Here is a 22,850-nt window from a genome sequence, read left to right as displayed (position 1 = left end):
AAAGGAAAATATGGAAATGATATCTCACAAAATAGACTATCAATAAGGAGATAGGAATTATAAAAAATGAACCAAATAGATTTTAGGAGTTAAAAAGTACAATACTGAAATGAAAAAAAAAAAAAATGGTGAGAGGGTTTGGCAGCAGATTTGAGCAGGCAGAAGAAAGAATCAGCTAACTTGCAGACAGGTCAATTGAGATTATCCAGTCTGAGGAACAGGACGAAAAAGGATGAAGAAAAATGAACAGAGTCTCAGAGAACTGTGGAAGACTTTATGAGTTTCCTAGAGTTTCCATAACAAGTTACCATCAACTTGGCAGCTTGAAACAACAGAAATGCATTCTCTCACAGTTTTGTCACTTAGACAATACAGGATGGTCTCATCTCAAAATCGTTTACTTAATTTTACCTGCAAAGATCCTTTTTATAAAAAAAAGTAATATTCAAAGTTTCCAGGCATTTAACGTGCAAGTCTTGGTAGGACATTTTCAGCCTGTAACAAACACCATCATGCATACCAACATACACATAATGGGGTCTCCAGAAGGAGAGGAGATAAAGGAACAGAAATAATATTTGAGAAAATAATGCTGAAAACTTTCCAAATTTGATTTAAAAAATTAATCTCCACAGCAAAGATTCTCAATAAGATCCAAATAGGCTAAACTCAAAAAAATCTACACATTGAAAATTACAGCCAAATTGTCAACAGCCAATGAAAATGACAAAAAGAATCTTGAAATCATTCAGTAAAAAATGATTCATCATGTACAAAAAATCTTTATAAGAGTAACAACTGATTTCTCATCACAAATTGAGAATGCCAGAAGGTCATGGGATGATATACTCAAGGTACTGAAAGAAAAACAAATCAATAAACAATTCTATACCTAGCAAACTATACTTCAAAATTGAAGGAGAAATTGAGATATTCTCAGATAAACAAAAACTGAATTTATTGCTAGTAGACTTGCCCTACAAGAAGTAAAAAGGAATCCTTCAGTTTAAAGTGAAAGGACACTAGCAATAGACTTAAATTCATGTGAAGAGTTAAGAACATACAGAAATTTTTGTATATGGGTAAATATAAAAATGATTATAAATGTGTTTTGATAGCTCATTTCTTTTACTTTCTGATTTGAAAGAGAACCACATAAATTGATAATTATAAAACTATGTTGTTGCATTTATAATGTATAAAGATTAAATGTTGAACAATTGTAGCACAAAGGAAGGAGTGTAGAAAAGAAGTATATTGCAGAAAAATTTCTATATGCTATTAAAATTGTTAATGTAACTGATAAACAGTTACAGAAAAGAAAAAAAGGAAGGAAGGAAGGAAGGAGTGACTATTCTTCCATCAGATAAAACAGACTCAGAAAAAATTTGACATTAAAGAAAAAAGAGATATTTTTAATGATAAAATGGTCAATGCATCAGGAAAATAATACAATTACAGACATATATGCATCTGACAACACAGTCCTAAAATATATGAAGCAAAATCTAACAGACTAGAAGGGAGAAATAGTTTATTTGCAAATACTAGTTGGAGACTTTACTAATTCCACTTTCAACAATGGATCAGACAACCAGGTAGACTGACTATTAACAAAGAAATAGAAAACTTGAATAAAACTATAAACCTAATAATCCTTATAAGGATCCAACACCTCAAATAATAACAGCATTATATGCATTTTTCTAAAGTATACATGGAATATTATGTGGTATGAACCGTATGCTGGCGCATAAAACAAGATTCAGTATTACTTAAAAGATTGAAATAATACAAAATATGGTGTCCAACTATAATTGAATTAAATTAGAAACCTGTCACAAAAGGAAATTTGGGAAACTCACCTACATGTGGAAATTAAATAACACATCCATAACTAATCAGAAGGTCAAAGAATAATTCACAAGGGAAATTAGAAAATACTTTGAGGTAAATAAAACAAAACACAGCTTACCAAAAATTAATGGGAAGCTGCTACAGCAATGGTCAGAGGGAGATTTATAGCTATAGACATTGTTGAAAGACAGTTTCAAATAATAAAAGAAACAAAAGACCACCCATGTACACAGATTGTAAGTTTTAATACTGTTAAGATGGCAATACCTGCCAAATCAATATAAAAATTTAGTGCAATCCCTAGCAAGATCCCAGCTGTCTCTTCTGCAGATTTAATAGAATATTCCTAAAATTCCTATGGAATTAGTATCTCCTAAGAGCCAAAATGATCTTGAAAAGAAAAAACAAAGTGGAGGACTCATGCTCCTCAATTTCAAAAATTACAATGAAGTTGTACTAATTAGAAGAGTGTGGCACTGGCATAATGAAAGACTAGTAGATCAATGGAATGTAATTGGGAATCTAGAAATAACCCCGTATGTTTATGATCAATTGATTTTTGTAAAGGGTGCCAAAAATAGTCTTCTCAAAAAACGGTGCTGAGACATATGGGTATCCACATGTAAAAGAATGAATTTGGAGACCCTGACCTCACACCATACACAAAAATTAACACAAAACTGATAAAAGACTAAATTTAAGAGCCAAAAGTATAAAACTCTCAGCAAAAACAAAACAAAACAAAACATAGTCTCTATGACCTTGGATTTAGCAATTATTTACTAAATATGACACCAAAAGCACTAGCAACCAAAGAAAAAGTAGAAAAATTGGACTTAATAAAAATTTAAAACTTTTGTGCTACAAAGAATCCCATCAAAAAAGGGAAAAGATAACCTATGGACTGGGAGAAAGTATTCTAAAGCATATACCAGATAATACTCTAGTATCCAGAATATATAAAGAACATTTACAACTGAACAATTTAAAAAAACAAATAACCCAATTTCAAATAATGGGCAAAGAATTCACACAGTTTCTCAAAAGAATATATATAAACAATAAGCATATGAAAAGATACTCAACATCATTAGCTATCAGTGAAATGCAAATCAAAACAACACTGAAATTCCACTTTAGACAACCAGGGTGCCTATTTTCAAAAAAGACAGATAATAGGTAAAAATGTGGGAAAATTGTAGCCCTCTTACATTGCTAGTGAGAATGTAAAATGGGGCAGCTACTTTGGAAAACGGTTTATCATTTTCTCAAAATGTTAAAAATAGAGTTGCTATTATGACCTCATAATTCCATTTCTAAGTATATGACCAAAAAAATGGAAACATATGTACATGGAAAAATCAATTCATAATTACTAAAAAGTAGAAATAATCCAAATGTCTATCAACCGATGAATGGATAAAAAGAGCACTTTTTATCTAGCAATGGAACATTGTTCAGCAATAAAAAATACAACACTGATACATGCTACAACAAGGATGAACCTTGAAATATTTTGCTAAGTGAAGTAGCCAGTCATAAGAAAACATTTATTGATGATGCCATTTATATGAAATGTCTAGAATAGGCAAATCCTTAGAAATGAAAAGTATATTGGTGGTGGTCAGAGACTGGAGAAGTTGGGGACTGGGTGAAAATGGGAAGTAACTGTTTATATGTACTGGGGTTTCTCTGAGGTAATGGAAATGTTCTAAAATTAGATTGTGGCGATGCCTGCCCTATTCTGCACATACTTTAACCACTGTATTATTTTTTAAAAAATCATTCAAGATTTGTACATTTTCGTATATGTAAATTTTATTTAAAATCTCTTTAAAGTGGAATAATAATAAAGAAAGGAGATGTAGAGTGGTGAAAGCATAAATTAGTCAATTATAAATATTGTTATTATATTTCAGTATCTTTGACTTGGCATAAATAATACACAACTTCCCTCAAAACAAAAACTGTGGTGGGATTTGTCATTAGGATAATCAGGTAAAGGTGGCTTGTTCAAGACAGGTTTCCTCTGTGAATATACAGAAGAGGTACTTAAACGTTTGCCTTCAGTGTACAAAAGACCCAAGAATTGCAAAGTTTAACAATTGCTTAGAGAGCGTTCCTAGATTGGGTAATGGGATCTAACACTGCAGCAAAACCCAATGAAAATAATTCAGAGTACTCAGTGGAGACAAAGAAAGAATTTGTGAAAGGAAAAAAGGCAGCTTCTTCCGGTAGAGAAACACACAAAACCACTTCACCTTCAGAGCAAAGTCTTTCATATTCTGGATGTGGTTGGGAATCCCCATCTGTTTGCTTGATTTCTACCTAATAACCCTCCAGGACATCTGGCTAATTGGCATTCCCTGTTAACAAATAGATAAAAATAATTGCAGAAGAAATTAGTGAAGTGGTTAAGGATATTGATTCTTAAGCCAGATGTCTTGATTCAAATTTATGCTCTGTTGCTCAATAGCCATATGTACAATTTTCCTAATGTAAAATATGGGGGTGATAATGTACCAACCTAATAGTGTTGTTGGTAGTATTAAATGGGCTAATATTTGTGAAATGCCTGGATTGTAGTGAGGGTTATGTAAGTATTAGCTATTATTATTATTATTATTATTAGCTACTTTTGAAAACTCAACCAAATTTCTCACTAGTAAATATGATTTAACAACCAAGGATCAAGAGGATTTTGTGGTAAACAAAGAGCATTAAAAAAAAGGACGAGGATGAAAAAACAGTAACATCTCAGACATCATGCATACAGAAAGTAGGAAACAGAAAAGATCTTTAAAAATGTTTTAATTTGTATCCTCAGAAATATTCATTAAAAAAAGAAAAAGAGAAAATATTCATTAGAAAAAGACATTAGTGGAATACCTTATTAGGTCTAGATACAAAATCATGTATATATGATAAAGTATTATATGATAAAGGTCACATTGAATTAAATTAAATCACTAATTTTTTTTAGTGATTGTGTGACAATTGACTATACATTTATATAAGAAAAAGTATAGAGTGATAATTGACTATACATTTATATAAGAAAAAGTATAGAGCTTGACTTCACAACAATCATATGTCCAACATGTGCATGAAAATTTCTGGTGGATTTAATATGTACGCATTTATAAAGACTGTTCACAGTTAGAAGAAAATATAGGGATTTTAAAAGTAATTTTATGGCTGTAACCCTATTAAGCAAGTTGCAGCCCAGATGTGATAAAAGCAAATATGACTATTTTACTGAACAATGATAAAAAATACTCGTATGTGAAAAAGACACCAGAAACAAAATTAACAAAGGGAATGGCAGTTGCAAAGTGAACCCAAGTGAGATCAGCAGAAGAATCACCTGGTCAACCAACAGAATTATGAAAAAAAATTAACTGTTCTTGTCTTAAGCAACTAAATTTTAGGGTGATTTTGTTAGGCAGCAACAGATAGCTAAGATACTTATATCTGCCCTTTACTCTGCTACTTACTAGCTGGGTAATGTTGGGGAAGTCTCTCAAACTCAGATTTTTCCCCATCAGTGAACTCAGAATAATACAACCCACAACTGCATAGAGTTTACTATTTAATAATCTTCATGGCAATTTTTCCTAATGGCAACCCTAGGGGAGCAATAATGTTATTGTCTCCATTTCTTGGAAGAAGAAAATGGAAGAGAGATGAAGAAATTTGTTCCAAATCATACAGCTACTAAGAAATGGCTTTAGAGTCTGCTTTCAGCCATTATTCAATTCAACTTTGCTTGTGACAGTTTTTAAGAGATAAAAGAAGCTTCCACCCACCCACCCCCTAAGTGTCCTGCTTTTCAGGCTTGATATATACCAATTAGATTTTAAATGGAACCAGTAGTCCTTTCTGGTCAGTTGTGGGACTGGTCTCTCTAACAACCTGCAATTCTGTGGTTTGCTAGAGGAAACGTTCTCCCCTGAAACATTCTGTGTTGTTCTATTGTACTCTGGAGGGCGGTCTGTCTGCTTCTGCTGGTTTACTAAATAACAATCTCTGCTTAGGAACCTAAAAGGACATAAATCTAAAGCTACAGATCTGTGCTTGTCAGTGCCATATAATACAGCTCCTGTTCAGTAATTATGTATGATAAACATCCTTATTATAATACATCTCATCCACTGAGGTGCTCCGCGAGCATACACATAATACTGGTTTACTGTCCTATCTAGGCTATACACAACTTTTTAATGTGCTATTTCCAGAACAGAGAGATTCCTTTTTATCTCTTTCAAGATTGTTCAAAGGATGGTGCCTTGCATACTGAGTGCACAATTTACATTCAATTAAAATATGAGACTCAGCCTCTCCAAACAAAATTTTGCTCCAAATAAGTTTGCTTTATTCTCAATGATCTGTTAAGAGCCAATCTTTTTAAACCTCTACAGATTTAATATTGAAAGATTATGAAAACTGTACTTCAAAATTTTGTTTCTAGATTTTCAGTTGGCAGTCTTTTCCCACATGATTGAGTAAGCAATATTTGTTCATCAGGGTATGCTAAATCAGATCTCATTAAAGTGAATTTGTATAAATGTGAACAAAATGATATCTTACATCCAATGCCATTGAATATAATGTTGTTTATTTCTACCATAGCAACACACCTGGATAGATCGAGCCAGGATACTACCCACTCTGGATATTTGACAATTAGAACACATTTCATTAAATATGTCAAAAAATTGATATCATAATTATACATAATTGAATGAAATGTATGAAACAGAGATAAAGTCCCTTCTCCTTGTAGCAATTTTTTAAGAATGTGTTAAATCCAAAAGAGTAATGACAATATTTATACTTTTAAGACCATTTGGAATCCCAGAAGTATACAGCTTTTAAGATGCTGAAGTGTGTGGATATGACAGCTAACACCTGGTTTTTAAATAAAAAGTGCCGGGAAAACTTGTGATATTGAGCACTATATTTGAAAATAAAATAAATGGATAATAGCTCTTCTGGGAAAACTGAAAAGTCAGTCTCTGTAATAAGATTTTAGCAAATATTACATGCAAGATCTTGTCCTCTTTCTTCATGTTCTCTTTTACATTCTAGTATGCAATTCCATTTGCATGAAGAAGAAATCTAACTTGTTCCCTTAGAGGCTTTCTGGAAAATTTACATTCTTATGTGCTCTTTCTTTGCCAAAGAAAAGACTCACTGCATCTTTGTGGTCTATGTGAATTCCCTAAAATCGGAAGAAGAGAAGGAAGATATATGTTAGGAAAAGATCCCAAAGCTTCTTGGAAAATATTTTCATGACCCCTGTTTCCTGTTCCACCCTTAAATTTCCTTATATACATTATAAATATGCTTGTTTGAGATATGTATCTTTATTCAACTCCCCACCTGCCTACTTTCCAATATTACAAATGAATATTCAAAGAATAACAGAGCCGTTCTTTTAGGCCAAATGGTTTTATTATCCAAACATTATAAAAAGCACATTCTAGGTATGTTTGTTTTCTTTAATTTTTTTCAGAGCAACTTGTTTTCTAGTAAGTGATCCTTATCTACATATTTTGGTAAGCAATATTTATTTATTGTTATTCACTAAGAACAATTTAAATGAATAAATGAATATATATGTAAATATATCAATGTGTGTATTCTCTTGAATGTGCTTTTGTTTCAGTCTCTTATGAGACCCACAAAGAAAAAAATATAGTCTACTGTTTGCTAATGTCTCAAGAAAGAAAAGGAAATTGTTATCTCTAGATGTCTTTTACGATTTTTAAATTAGTTCTCATTTCTAATTGAGAATCAGCGGTGGAAAAAAGTACACATTCATACATATTTCTTTTCCATTGATAATCACTTTTTGCTATTCTTTAGTGGATTTAGTAGTTCCTGCCTCAAAACATTCTTTGCCATGTATTATTTCTTATCCATTTGTTTAGTCACTCATTTTTTAAACAGACACTGAATATATATCATACACCCTTGTGTCTAATTGGTGCATATAGAGAGATTATATAATTAATGGTTGTCGAACCCCGCTTACTTCTCCTCCTAGGAGATTGTGGGTTGAGTGAACTTCACTGTTGGCCAAGATTAAGAGCCTGACAGTAAGATTATTATAGGAAATCAACAGGTACTTCCAGGTGAAGGATGGAGGTTAAACAATTTCTGAATTCCTGCCATCTTATACCTGGCTTCTCTGCAAATCTATAAATGTGGTCTCATCTATATGTATAAACATTTATATCTGTTTTACAACCAGGGGAAAATGATAATGGAATATTTTATTTGAATATTAATTTATCACAGATCATGTTTCCTGTAGTTTATTTTCTGTGTATGGTTAATGTTGGATTAGTATTACTGAAATATTTATTATTTCAAATCAAGATTCATAACATTATACATTTCACAAAAATGTCAAAATGTATTTTGGTAAAACAAAACATTAATTCACCTTTTAGTTCTACATGGAGTTAGTATAGAGTAGTGGAAAAATCATTAGACTGGCCTTAGAAGCTGTGGGTCTTTCCTGTTACTCTAATAAGCAGAGCACAGTCTCCTTTTCTTAAGAAATGAGATGGAAAAAATAAATGAGCACTAACACTCTGTGTTTCTATGACTATCATTATTTCCTTTTGTCTAATTACTTTTTCATCATTATAGGGTCATAGGGTAACTCTATAAAATCACCTAAACCAATATAATTTTGAGAAGAAAAAAGGCTATTATTAAAAATTCCACTTTGAGACAACAGATATAAACCAAGATTCTCCTATGCAATCTGGGAGGTAAGCCCACCCTACTTATTCAGTTTATAAGCCTTATATATCTTCTGTAATAATTTGTAACCACTTTTGTCTCCAAAGATATCTGTTTCTTAATCTCTCAATACGTTTTTTTAAATGTTTATTCTGTAAAATCCCATTTCTGTAATTTAGTTACCTATAATCTGTATGTATCTAAGCTACATGATTTTCTGTCACCACAAATATCACTAATAATTTACCACTGGAAATTCCCCAATGATCCCTATCAGTAACAAAATTCTGATAGTAATGCGAATGCTGTCCATTGAATTCTCTCCATTGTGGTCTATCTATTTTGATTTTATCTCTCTCTGTTTCTCAGTTTAATTTACTATTATTCTTCCTCCTCATTGAAACTCTCAGGTCTTTGATATCCCCTTACTCCACTGCCCCAATCCACTCACCAAAACCATCACTTTATTGTCATCCACATTCATTTAATTTCTATATATATGTAGCATTCCTTGAGAAACTATATCAATTTACCTCTTGCTTGAATTCTAGCATCTTCCATCCCTATTTACTTTAGTGATTCCTAATTTAGGTAAAAATAATAATATCCATATAAATCTTTGCTTCCTCTTTTGTGTTACATGGTGCTAGAAAGGAAAATCACTGTAGCCATGAGGCATAACATAATTCATGTTATTTAGATTCAGTTGTGCTCCATCCAGTAATCTCTAGTTGACTATTAAATTTAGAATGTAGCTGCTGCTTTAAATTTCTTCAAATTTCTTCCTCTGCCTACCTTTCCCCACATTGTTCAAGAGCCCATTATATCTATTTTGAGAAAATTCAAATACCCAAATTCTCTTACCGCTATTGCAACAAATCTCTATCATTTGTTTGACAACCATTAACTCTCCTTTACAGCAGTCTGTAAATGAGCTCTATGTATGGCAAGACAATATATTTTTATTTCACTGTAAGAAAGAAGAAGAGGCATTTTTTTTCTAACCTATCCCAAGAATTCTCCATATCCTGAAACTGAGGCTCCTAGTGTTTGGGATTGTTGATAGCTTTTATATTGCATACTTAAACTCAGGGTTGAGATGCCCCATAGGATGGCACTGAACTAAGGATGCTTTTGATTTGAAGTATAACCCTTTGGAGATAGATGAATATTGAGAATAGGTAAAAGAAGGCAAACATCACGATGAAAGAAAGTTATCTTTTCAGAAACTGAAAATCTTGGAATGTGACTGCAACAGTGTTCAGGACACAGAACTCTATCCTAAGCAGTGCCTTAAAGGATGGCAGATGATACTGTGCATGACTATCTAAGAGACTGGACAGTGAGAGCTTTGGCATTGGCAGTTCTATTCAAATGAACCATATAGGATTGAATAACAAGTATCTCATGAGGACAATATTGTACTGGTCTCTGATTCTTGGACTACCTTTTCGAGGGGGAGACCTCTAAAATATGGAATATCCCCTTAGCTCTGTACAGTACAGGTAAATTGGATATACCTAATATACCAAAAATAAAGGAATGGGGTTTGTATGTTTAAATGAAAATGTTGTTTAATTTTGTTAACTTTGTAATAAAAAGACTCTCAAAGAATTAAGACAATCTAGTTCCACCTATAACAACTGTAGCAAAACATATCAGAATGCTTTCAACTGACTCTCATTTTGCCTCATTTTCCTTTCACTCACTTCTTCAAGATTAGAAACAAAACCGTATTCCTAAGGATCAGATGATTTTTTTTTTATTTCTGTTTCCTTTAATTCTCCCAGCATGTCATTGCAAATATTTGTATATGCCCCTTTTCTCTGGTCAGTCCTAGTTTTCTGCATTTAGAAAACATTCTTAAAAGCCCTAAAACATATTAAACAGTGTGGGTCTTCTTTTCCTTTCTCTTACTGTTAGATGTATTTTTAGGAGATACTCAAAATATTGCCATCACCCAAACTACCATTCTCATATGAGCTTAGGAAGATGTGCTGTCTTTAACTGATTTAAAATTATTCATAATGAAATATAATGCATGCCAAACAACAAATTAAGTTTTCTGTGAATTCAGTCTCCATTCCAGTTTGCTAATGCTGCCATAATACGAAACACCAGAGATGGATTGGCTTTTATAAAAGGGGGTTTATTTGGTTACACAGTTACAGTCTTAAAGCCATAAAGTGTCCAAGGTAAATCATCAACAATTGGGTACCTTCACTGGAGGATGGCCAATGGCATCCGGAAAACCTCTGTTAGATGGGAAGGTACGTGGCTGGCATCTGCTCTGGAATTCTGGTTTCAAAATGGCTTTCTCCCAGGATGTTCCTCTCTAGGCATCTGCTTGCTCCTGGGTTGTGTTCTCCAAAATGTCTCTGTAAGCTGCAGCTCCTCCAAAATGTCACTGTCAGTTGCTCTTGGTGCATCTGTCCTCTCTTAGCTTCTCTGGAGCAAAAGTCTGCTTTCAAAGTCTCCAAAATGTTTCTGTAAGCTTCAGCTCCTTTCTCATCTTCTGTGCATTCTTCCAAGTGTCCCCCTTGACTGTAGCAAAGCTCGCTGCTTCTGTCTGAACTCATATAGTGCTCCAGTAAACTAATCAAGGCCCATGCTGAATGGGGGAGGGGGTAGAGCATACCTCCATGGAATTATCCAATGATAGATTTTGCCCACAGGTCAGTGATCACATCTCCACAGAAATAGCCAATCAAAAGTCTGCAACCCAATCAACACCAATATGTTTGCTGTCCACACAAGACTGCATCAAAGATAATGGCATTTTGAGGGACATAATACATCCAAACCATCACAATCTCCTTGATCCATGATACACTATTCTAAATTGTCTTAGCATCAAGGAACAATATTACCATTGGCAAAAAAAGGACAACAATCTTGTCTTTTCGTAAATAAGAACATGGAAATCACAATATCTTAAAACACCTATTTTCCAAAGGAGAATCCTCAAATTCCTAAATGTACAAATGTATATAGGTTGTCTTTTTATTGCTTTGAATTTCCTCATGCCCAATTTATATTCCCTCTTTCAAACCTTAAAGATTAGTGCAGTGTCTAACGGAGATCACTTCAAGTAAATGTTTGTTGATAACAGTGGTTCTTGTTAAGCATGATTTTTTTTACTACATTCCAACCTTCTTATGTAACTTCTAAGCCCTGACTTTACTTCCCTCTTCACTCTTCTAAATTCAAGGTCTAATTCTTCAGAAAAGCTATTTGATTAATTTCAGCTGTTTCTAACCCATTTCTTGCCTTCAGCTTTTGTTGCAGTGTATTAGTTTCCTAAACTGCCATAACAAATTACCAAAAACTGAATGAATTGAAACAAAAGAAACCTCTTGCCTCACCAATCTGGAGGTTAACAATCCAAAATTAAGGTGTCATCAGGACTGTGTTGCCTTTGAAGGCTCAAAGGAAGAACTTTTCTTTGGCTCTTCACAGCTTCTGGTGACCCCAGGCAATTTTGGTTTGTAGCTGCACCACTCCAATCTCTCCTCTGTCATCACATGATTTTCTGCCTTATGCATCTCTTCTGTGTCTCTCTCCAAATCTCCCACTCCTTAGAAAGACACCGCTTCTTGGATTTAGAGCCCACTCTAAGTTGGTATGATCTCATCTTAATTAATTGCATCTGCAAAAATCCTGTTAAAAATAAGATCACATTCACAGGTACCAGGGTTTAAGACATGAACATATAATTTAGAGACACAATTCAATTCACTACTTTCCAAGTGAATTTCCCAGAAAAAGACTCTGAGATATATGTAGGAATTTTAATGTGTGTGCTTTTGGAATCAATATGGTGGGGCATAAGGAAAGCAGAATTAGGCAAAGGGAGATTTTGAACTGTGATGCAGTTATATCAGTGGCCTCAGACAATTGGGGAACTCTGGGTAAATGATGGTCCCGCAGCAGATGGACCAGGGCTATAAGCCCAGTCAGCTAGTCACTGCCTATAGGCAGTATCTGGGAAGAGAATGTGACATTTAGTAAGACAGTGCTCTGCAACCAAAGGGTGGAATAGGCTGACACTGCCAATCACCATACATCCAGCAGCTAGAGGAGTGAGAGCTTCAGTCTGCACCTGAAAGTGGGGCTGGTGGAGGCTATGGAGTGATCCAATAAAATCCACCCCTTGTGCCACTGGATCTTCATGTTTTGTAAGATTAATCCTGGTGAGCTGATGGGCCTCTTGATCCAGAGAATTTGTAACATTGGTGGATGAACTACAGTCTCTGCCACTGCAGATGGTATTGAGGCCACAACTTATCAATGCTGTCTCCCTCCTCTTCAACTTATTATAATTTCCCCTCACCTCAGCTGGCACCTTTAGTAGTCTTCATGGCTTACTTTTTGGGGTGACTTGAATCCTCATTTTTAAGATATTTGAACCCTTAGTAATCATACCCTTTAACATTTCCCTTTCAAACTGAGGAAGGGGATACTAAGAGATGCTCAAGCGAATCACTTAGACGTCAAATAAATTCTTCCCTGTGCCGTTGTTTAAAGACAGTTCTATTTCCTCTGATGATAATGGTCCATAACCCCTACCAGAAAAGTGACTCCTCCTCTTTGCCTAGTGGTCACTTTGCATAATAAGCCTACGTGCCTGAGAAATATACAGAATTAAAGCTTAGTGGGAGTCTTTCCATATCTGTTGAGCACAGTATCTCAAAGTGAGTCACTGAGACCAGTAGGAAGTGGGGACACACCTACTTCCACATCTTTGCTCCAAGATGTAATACATATAATGATCACTGATTTGGGGGTGTGTAGGGAATCTATAAAGAAAGTACCCCATCCTTGCAAGTTAATATCTCCAAACAAGTACCTCAGCACACTTTCAAAACTCAGTTCTATAATTATATGAGGCTACTGTTTTTCTGAGTGATGTGGAATATGATACAACCAGTGGATCCAATTTTCACTTGCCAATTGTCATATTAATTTTGCTCTAAAAAAAGAGCTTAGGTCTGATGTGATGTTCTGTGCAATCAACAAAAACTCTAAGCCCTTAGATAGTATTGGTGACCAAACCATTGGGTAGGAAATGAAAACCCATGCTCAGAATATGTGTTAATTTGAGGTAAGATGAAATGCTGCCCTTTCCAGGATTAAAGGGACATGATTTAACAGTAATGGAGTAGCTTGACCAGCCTTGCCAAGTGCAAGCCTGTGCTCCTTCTTCAAAGGATGCCAGCACTCAGCTTTCCGCAGATGCTTTTGCCACTTTCGCCAAGACATTCCTTATGGCTTTGCTAAGTGGAGTGTTCTATAGAAGCCCTCTTGCAGAGTATATTCATCAGGTTTTAAAGTGGTTATGTAATATATAACCACTTTAACATGCCTTCTTCTTTGAGAATTTTGATCACTTTTCCAGCATCAATCTGGGGAGTTCTAATATTTATACCTTATTTTTTATGGGACATCTCTCTCTTCAAATTTCCAAGAGCCATCCTAACACCACCAACCAGCTGCTTTACTGGAAATGTGTTCCCATATTGATTGGGTCTTCCTTTATCTCTTCCATGGTGTTGTATGAACCATCATACCAAGGTAGAATAATTAAATCCTATATCCCAGACTCCTTGATCCAGAATGCATAGGACTGAGTTCTATAAATATTATCCTGATTCTAGCTGGTAAATGTTGGCTAAGTATCACAGCTGTTTTAGTAGCCCAGAACTTTCCTGGCCCAAATATGTTATGACTTAGCCTCAGCTATTGTTCAAATGTTCAAGAAGACCAGGAAGCAAGATATTAAGGATTCAAGGGTGTTGTCTTCCGAGGAAGATGCACTGAAATGTCTTTAAGAAAGTGGGAAGCATTAGCTTTTAACAAGGAGGTGTGGACCATTTCTGCAGAATAGGGGAGGGGGTGTCAACATTATTTTAGGCATTGGTCCAGATATCGTTATCCCATGTTTTAAGATCCCACTTTATCCAAATATATACCTTCACCTTAAGATAGCAGATCTTCCAGTTTTTAGAAATAAATCTCCAGAGCACTGTTTCTAGGGAATCAGATTCTGAGCTGGAGATTCATCTATAAGAGGTTTGTTGCAGATTGCTCTGCTCTCAAGATCAGATGTGTACCTGTGGTGCAGTACAGTATGTGCGATAGAGCTGTCAAAACAAACACCTGGTAGATGCCACAGGGAGGTCTGTATCTGGGATGGCCCTTAAGAGTTGCCCACATTGAAGCAGAGGGGCTGGGCTTGAATACCCCTGATTAGCCAACTGTTTTATGTGAAATTTCTCTGAGTGAGAGGCACTCTCCCATTCAAGGGAAATTCCTGCAGAGGAGTTCAGCTGAGAACATCCAGCTGTGAACTCGATCAGCACCAGAGAAAAGCAGTACTTCCTTCCTGAGGGGCTGGGGACAGAATCTGGACAGTTTACTATATTATCTATAACAGCTTTTATTAGTTTTGTTTATTTGTTTTAGGGGATAAGACCTATATTAAGCTTTTCCATAAAGAATAAACCAGGAATAAAAGGCTATAAAAGTTTTACATGTTTAATAAAACTGATTGACCATCTGTTACAAATTTTCAATATTGAAAAAATTGCGGATTTTTTTTTTTTTCTGACAAACTAGAACATGATGTTAACTTCAGCAACCACACAGGACAATATTTATTCAGTCTTCCATATGGGGAAAGAAAAGGAAAAAACTACTCAAAGGAAACCAATATTTGGCTCTAATAGTTGTAATAACTTTCTAAATTTAAATATTTCAGTTTCAGTAAACAATATTATTCAACCTATGATTGCTTTCTCATGGCCTGTCTTGATTTAGAGTGGCATAGATGAAGTGCCATCTCAACTTAGAATAATTCCAGCTATTCTCAAGGCACATAAGCATTTATTTTCTTTTGAACAGTTTCCCTTGATCTTGTTAGCACACTCTAACTATGGCATTTGATTGTTGGAAGAAAAAAACTTGCAGATAAAGTCATCTGCTAATTATTTTCCTGAGGATCTTCTCATTCTTGATAGAAAACAAAACATAGAAAAAGAAGCCACAGTTTCTAATTTCATTCCAAGTGGCAAGTGTACCATGATTTTTCTTTAGCTGTGATAGTTCTAATTCTCTCTTCTCCAAATGCAATCTGACATGGATTCTGAGAGGTAAAGTTCATACTGCTCAGATTTTGAAGGTGCATGAAAAGGCAAAATTTGGGCAGGGAAATTTCCCTGGAGTAATATCAATCCTATGACCTTCTGACTATGATTACTAACTCTTGTCATTTAATATTGTTCTCCGGGTTATTGAACTGTGGCTTCATCTGAACTCTGGAAAAAGTATCCATTCTTTGCTATCACCAAGTTATGAAAAAAATACATGTCTTTTCTCTGTATATGCTTATGTAGGTATGCAAGTATGAGGACTATCAGATTTCTATCCAGTTAACAATTCAGTTATACCATTTAATATAAAGGAAGATAAATTGTTTACATGTTAAAGGGTTTGAATTATATTAATGTATTACGATTAATTTATGAAAAAACAGAATTTGTTCAGCGGGAAACAAAGATTTCTTAGAGAGGACAGAAAAGTCATTGATCATAAATGAAAAGGTAGTTACTTTGGACTTCAATATAATTAACATTGTTTGCCAAAAATTTCCATGAAGAGAATAAAATTCATGCATCAGAACAAAAGTAGATATTTGAAGTAATAAACTAAAGGACCCAGATAGGTAATATAAGTTCTATAGCTCAATAAGAAAGTCAGAAAACCGATAAAAACTGAGCAATATAATTAAAATAGGGTAAAGCAAATGACCAACTAACATATAAAATTTTTTAACATTTTTAAACATAAAGGAAATGTAAATTAAAATCACAAAGGGGACCCACCATTCAACAAGAAGATATAAATATATATGCACCTAATAGAATAGCCCCAAATATAGGAAGTAAATACTGACAGATTTGAAGTGAGAAACTGATGCTTCTACATTAATAGTAGGAGACCAACATGCCAATTTCAATAATGGATAGAACACATCTAGTAAGAAGATCAATAAGGAAAAACAATAATTGAGTAGTTCTTTAAACCAACTAGACATGGCAGACATAGATAGAACACTTCATGCAACAAAAACTGAATCACATCCTTACCAAGTGCACATAGATCATCCTCCAGGACAGAACATAAGTTAGGTCAAAAAATAAGTCTCAATAAATTAAAAAAATATTGAAATCATTCAAGGTATTTTCTCCAATGACAACAGAATGAAGCTAGAAATCAATAAGAGAAGGAGAAATGAAAAATTCACAGATATGTAGAAGTAAACCAATATACTCTTAAACAACCAATGGATTATAGAGAAAATCAAAAGGAAAATTAGGAAGTATCTTGAGATGAATGAAAATCAAAATACAACATACAAAAACTTATGGGATGCAGTGAAGGCATTGTTTAAGAGGGAAATTTATAGCTCTAATTGCTTACATGATAAAGAAGAAAGACTTCAAGTCGGAGATCTAACATCAAACCTGGAAGCATTAGGAAAAAAAAGCTCAAACTAAGCTCAAAGAAGCAAGAAGCAGTTAGGAAATAACAAAGGTTAGAGCAGAGAAAAATGAAATTAAAAAAAAGAAAGCAAAACAAACAAAAAACAGAGAGACTCACCAAAACCAAAAGTTGGTTCTCTGTAAAGATCAATAAAATCAACAAGACCTTAGCTAGACTGACAAAGTAAAAAGAGAGAATACAAATAATGAAAATCAGAAATGTAAAGGAGGACATTACTACCAACCCCACCAAAATGAAAATGATTATAAGAGTAGACTATGAACAATTGTATACCAATAAATTAGATAGCCTAGATGAAATGGGAAAATGCCTGGAAACACACAAACTGTCTACCTTGACTCAAGGAGAAATAGAAGATCTCAACAAAGCAATTACTAATAAAGAGATTGAATCAGTAATCAAAAACATCTCAAGAAAGAAAAGCCCAGAACCAGATGCTTTCACAAAGGAATCCTACCAAACATTTCAATAAAACAACTCCAATTCCACTCAAACTCCTCCAAAAAATTGAAGAGGAGGGAACACTCCTGAACAATTCCATGCTGCTAACATCACTGTCATACCAAAAACAGATAAAGACAGAAGAAAGGAAAACTGCAGACCAATATCTCTTATGATAATAGTTGCAAATATCCTCAAAAATACTAGCAAACCAAATTCAACAGCATACTAAAAGAATTATGCAATGATCAAGTGGGATTTATCTCTGTATGTGAGGGTGATTCAACAAGAAAATCAATTATTGTAATACAACACATTAGCAAATGAAGGGGAAAAAATACATCATCATCTCAATTGATGCAGAAAAAGCATTTGAAAAAATCCAGCACCTCTTCTTGATAAAAACAAGACAAAGCAAAACTAAACAAAACAAAAACATGTAGAACGCTAGGAATAAAAGGAAACTTTCTCAGAATAATAAAGTGAACATGTGAAAAACCCACAGCAAACATCCTACTTAAGGGTTAAAGCTTTCTCTCTAAGATCAGGAACAAGGAAAGGATGCCCACTGTTACCATGGTTATTCAACAGTTTACTGAAAGAGCCTGCCAGAGCAATTAGGCAAGAAAAAGAAATAAAATGCATCCAAATTGGAAAATAAGATGTAAAACTTTCCCTAATTTCAGGTGTATGATCTTACGTATTAAAAATATGGAACAATCCACAACAAAGCTTCTAGAGCTAATAAATGAATTTAGCAAAGTGACAGGGTACAGGAGCAACATCCAAAAATTAGGAGGGTTTATATAGCTAAACAACGAGCAACTGGAGGGAAAAACAAGAAAAAAATTCATTTCATAATAGCAACCAAAAGAATTAAATATCTAGGAAAAAATCTAACCAAGGATGTAAAGGACTTGTACACAGAAAACTACAAAACATTGCTAAACAAAATTAAAGAAGCCATAAATAAACAGAAGTTCATTCCATATTCATGTATTGAAGGCTAAGGATTGTTAAGATGTCATTACTACCCAAAGCAATTTATAGATTCAATGTAATCCCAATCAAAATTACAACAACCTCTTTTGCAGAAATGGAAAAGCAAATCATCAATTTTATATGGAAGTGCAAGGGGTGCTGAATAGCTAAAGCCACCTTGAAAAAGAAGAATGAAGTTGGAGGATTCACAATTGCTGATCTTAAAACTTATTACACAGTCACAGTAACCAAAAAACATGGTAGTGACACAAGAACAGAACTATAGACCAATGGAATAGAACTGAGAGCTGAGAAATAAACCCTCACATGTATGGTCAACCAATTTTTGCCAGTGTGGCAAAGACCACACAATTGGGAAAGAATAGCCTCTTCAACAATGGTGCTGGGAAAACTAGATTTTCAGTTGTGAAAAAAGGATGTCCCCTACCTCACACCATGTTCTAGTCTGCTAATGCTGCCAGAATGCAAAACACCAGAGACAGACTGGCTTTTATAAAAGGGGGTTTATTTGGTTGCACAGTTACAGTCTTAAGGCCACAAAGTGTCCAAGGTAACACATCAGCAATCGGGTACTTTCACTGGAGGATGGCCAATGGCGTCCAGAAAACCTCGGTTAGCTGGGAAGGCACGTGGCTGGTGTCTGCTCCAAAGTTCTGGTTTCAAAATGGCTTTCTCCCAGGACGTTCCTCTCTAGGCTGCAGTTCCTCAAAAATGTCACTCTTAGTTGCACTTGGGATATTTGTCTTCTCTCAGCTTCTCCGGAGTAAGAGTCTGCTTTCAACGGCCATCTTCAAACTGTCTCTCATCTGCAATTCCTATGCTTTCTTCAAGTGTCCCTCTTGGTGGTAGCTCCTCTTCAAAACATCACCCACAGTTGCACTGAGTTCCCTCTGCCCATCAGCTCATTTACATGGCTCCATTGATCAAGGCCCACACTGAATGGGTGGGGCCACGCCTCCATAGAAATATCTCATCAAGGTTATCACCTACAGTTGGGTGGGGTGTATTTCCATGCAAATCTAATCAGCACCAAAATGTCTGCCCCACAAGACTGCATCAAAGAATATGGCTTTTTCTGGGGGACATAATACATTCAAACCAGTACACATCATATACAAAAATCAGCTCAAAATGGATCAGAGACATTAGTATAATAGCTAATACTATCAAATTCATAGAAAAAATGTGGGGAAGAAGCTTCAGGACAATGTATTAGGGAATGGTTTCTTAGACTTTACACCCAAAGCAAAAGCAACAAAAGGGAAAAAAGATAAAGGACTTCATCAAAATTAAAAACTTTTGGTCCTGAAATGATTTTATCATGAAAGTAAAATGAAAACTTACACAATGGGAGAAAATATTTGCAAACCACATATCTAATACAGTTTAATATCCAGAAAGTATAAAGAAATCCATGTACTTAACAACAAAAGACAAACGATCCAATGAAAAAATGTGCAAGAGATGTAAACAGACATCTCTCTAAAGGAGAAGGCAGCACAACATTGTAAACATAATTAAAGCATTGATTAAAAGGGAAATGTTAGATTGTATACATGGTCACAGAATAAAAATTTTTTAAAAGTCTATGGGACTATAATACACAATCAGTGAACCCTAAGTTAAACCATGGACTATAGTTAATTGTACAAGTATAAAAATATTTTATCAATTGTAATAAACTTTCCACACCAATGCCAAGTTGTTAATAATATGGTGGTATATTGCAATCCTGTATTTTATGCATGATTATTTTGTAGGCCCACAACTTTTCCAATAAAGAAAAAAAAGCCCACAATGAATAGTGTCCAAACCCCACTATAATGACCAAAACATAAAAGGAAATGCCAAGTGTATGTGAATATATTGAACAACACTAATATTTTGCTGGAGGGAAGGAAAACAGGTACAATCATTACAAGTACAGAAAAAATAATGTGTCTGTGTTTACCAAAGTTGAAAACATACATAGTTTTGCCCTGTCATTTTAACTCCATTTGTCTTGGCAATTTTACTCCAATAATTGCACAATTATGTGTGTGCATAGATGAATAAAATATATATGCTCATGTACAGAGAGTTGCATATGTGTGCACAGAAACATATATGAATATATATGACACAAATAGACACATTGTGTGTGTGTATGTTTACAAACAGATTTACAATACATTTCATTGCAGCCCCATTAATGATAACCCTAAAATGGCTTCAGTCCAAATGATAGTTAATTGTAAAATGAATATATTTTGCAGTATTTAATATTGAGCACTATGCAGCTATGAGAATAAATGGACCACAAATAAATACCAAATAATATAAGAATCTCAGAAATGTAATGTGGAAAAGAAAGATGCAAAAAATACCTACTCTCTTTTTAGATTTCTATAAATGTGAAAAACTAACATGAAGTGTTGGTGTTAGAATTCAGATTGTGGGTCTTTTCTTTGTATTGAATAGTGACTGAGTTACTGGAAGGCAGCACAATTGTGGTTTCTTGGATGCCAGCAATGTTTTATTTCTTCATTTTTGTCACTGCTTGCTGGTTTCAGATGAGGTTCCCCTTTTTGAAAATGGATACTTATAATTTCTTTACTTTTCAATTTGAATATCATACTGCAAATAAAAGTTTATTAAATAAAGAAACAAAAATACTTGCAATCTCCAACCCCAAAGATAATTGCTTTCAACCATTTCACCATATATCTTTATATGCCCTTTTTAAAATACTTTTTCTAAAAACAAAAATGAGCTCATACTCTACATACTATACCATGAAAACTGATGTTATTAAACAAAATATTGTGAAAAATTCCCCAAACCATTAAATATTACTTTCATCATCTAAATATATGCACAGAATTATACTTTAGAAATATTTTTGGCTTTCATTTTTTAACTGATCACAGTAGGTTGAAAATTCTTTCAGCCAAACCTCTGCATATATTCCTGCTGTTTAAAATTTATTATTTTTAGCCTAAATTCCTGAAAGTGGAATTGCTGAGTGCACATATCGGTATCAGCAAATTCTCCAACAGCTGGTACCAATTTTCCTATGACCAACAGTGCATGAAAATGGCATTTCCTCATAACAGAGTGAACATTGCATGTTACCTTTAACAGCTTTGCTAATACAAAATGTAAAAATAGCATAACAATTCCATTGAATTCTCACCGTGTTGTGGAAAACCAATTTTATTGTTATTCACAGTAATTTTTACACGCAGAAGTTTTTAATATGTATAGAGTCACATTTGTAGTTGTTCTACTTTATGGTTTGTGCCATTTGTGTCACATTTAAGAGTTCTCTCTGCCTAAATATCACATAAATATTCACTGATAGAATTATCCTTTATTAGAAATTTGTCATAAATATTCTTGTTTATGTATGTTCTAATAAACCTCAGAATAATTTTGTCTGGTCTGCCCAAGGACAAAAATAAAAATACAAGCACACTATTGTTTCTATTACAATGTTAAATGTATCAAATAATTTTGGAGGAGTTTATTTATTTTAAATTCCCTATCTTTCAATTAGATACATGGAAAATCACTTCATATATTTCAATATATGAAGCTTTCTTTTTATATTATTTGGCAAAACTTTATAGTTTTAATAATGTAACATTTCATGGTTTTAGTAATAAAGCCATGAAGACTGCCTTTGGTTATTTTAGATGTTTCATGTACTTGTGTAAACTATATATTATATATTAACTTTGTAATTTCTTAAGTAACAAGTGTTGTGTGGCTATATATATATACATACAATCTATTGCTACTTATGTATTTCGTAACTGAGAAATGTTGTGTAGAATCTTACAATTTCTATGAGTGTTTCCAGTTAAATATTTTTGGGTTTTCTAGGTTTAAAAATTAAATTTTATCACACAAGTCTTATTATTTATGAAAGTTAATGAACAATTAGCCTTCAAGTTCGAAGAAACTGAAATAAGATCCTTTTATCCAGGAGCCATATTCAATAAGAAATAGAAGGTATGTTGATGAATAACAATTCATTTCTGTTTAACCAAATTGTTTAATCATTTTAATTATAGTTTCTGTCTTTGGATTGTACTGAAAAATATTTTCTCACCTTAAGTTTATATATATTTTTATAAACATTTTTCTTATCTTTTTATTCTCTCATTTTATATGAAATTTTTAAAATGCATATGTATATACCTACACACATATGGCTACATAAATAAAGGTGGAATTTAGGG

The sequence above is a fragment of the Choloepus didactylus genome, chromosome 3 (assembly GCF_015220235.1).
Source record: "Choloepus didactylus isolate mChoDid1 chromosome 3, mChoDid1.pri, whole genome shotgun sequence".
Lineage (NCBI taxonomy): Eukaryota > Metazoa > Chordata > Mammalia > Pilosa > Megalonychidae > Choloepus > Choloepus didactylus.
The sequence above is the reverse complement of the archived record's forward strand: the minus strand, read 5'-3'. Positions refer to the sequence as shown.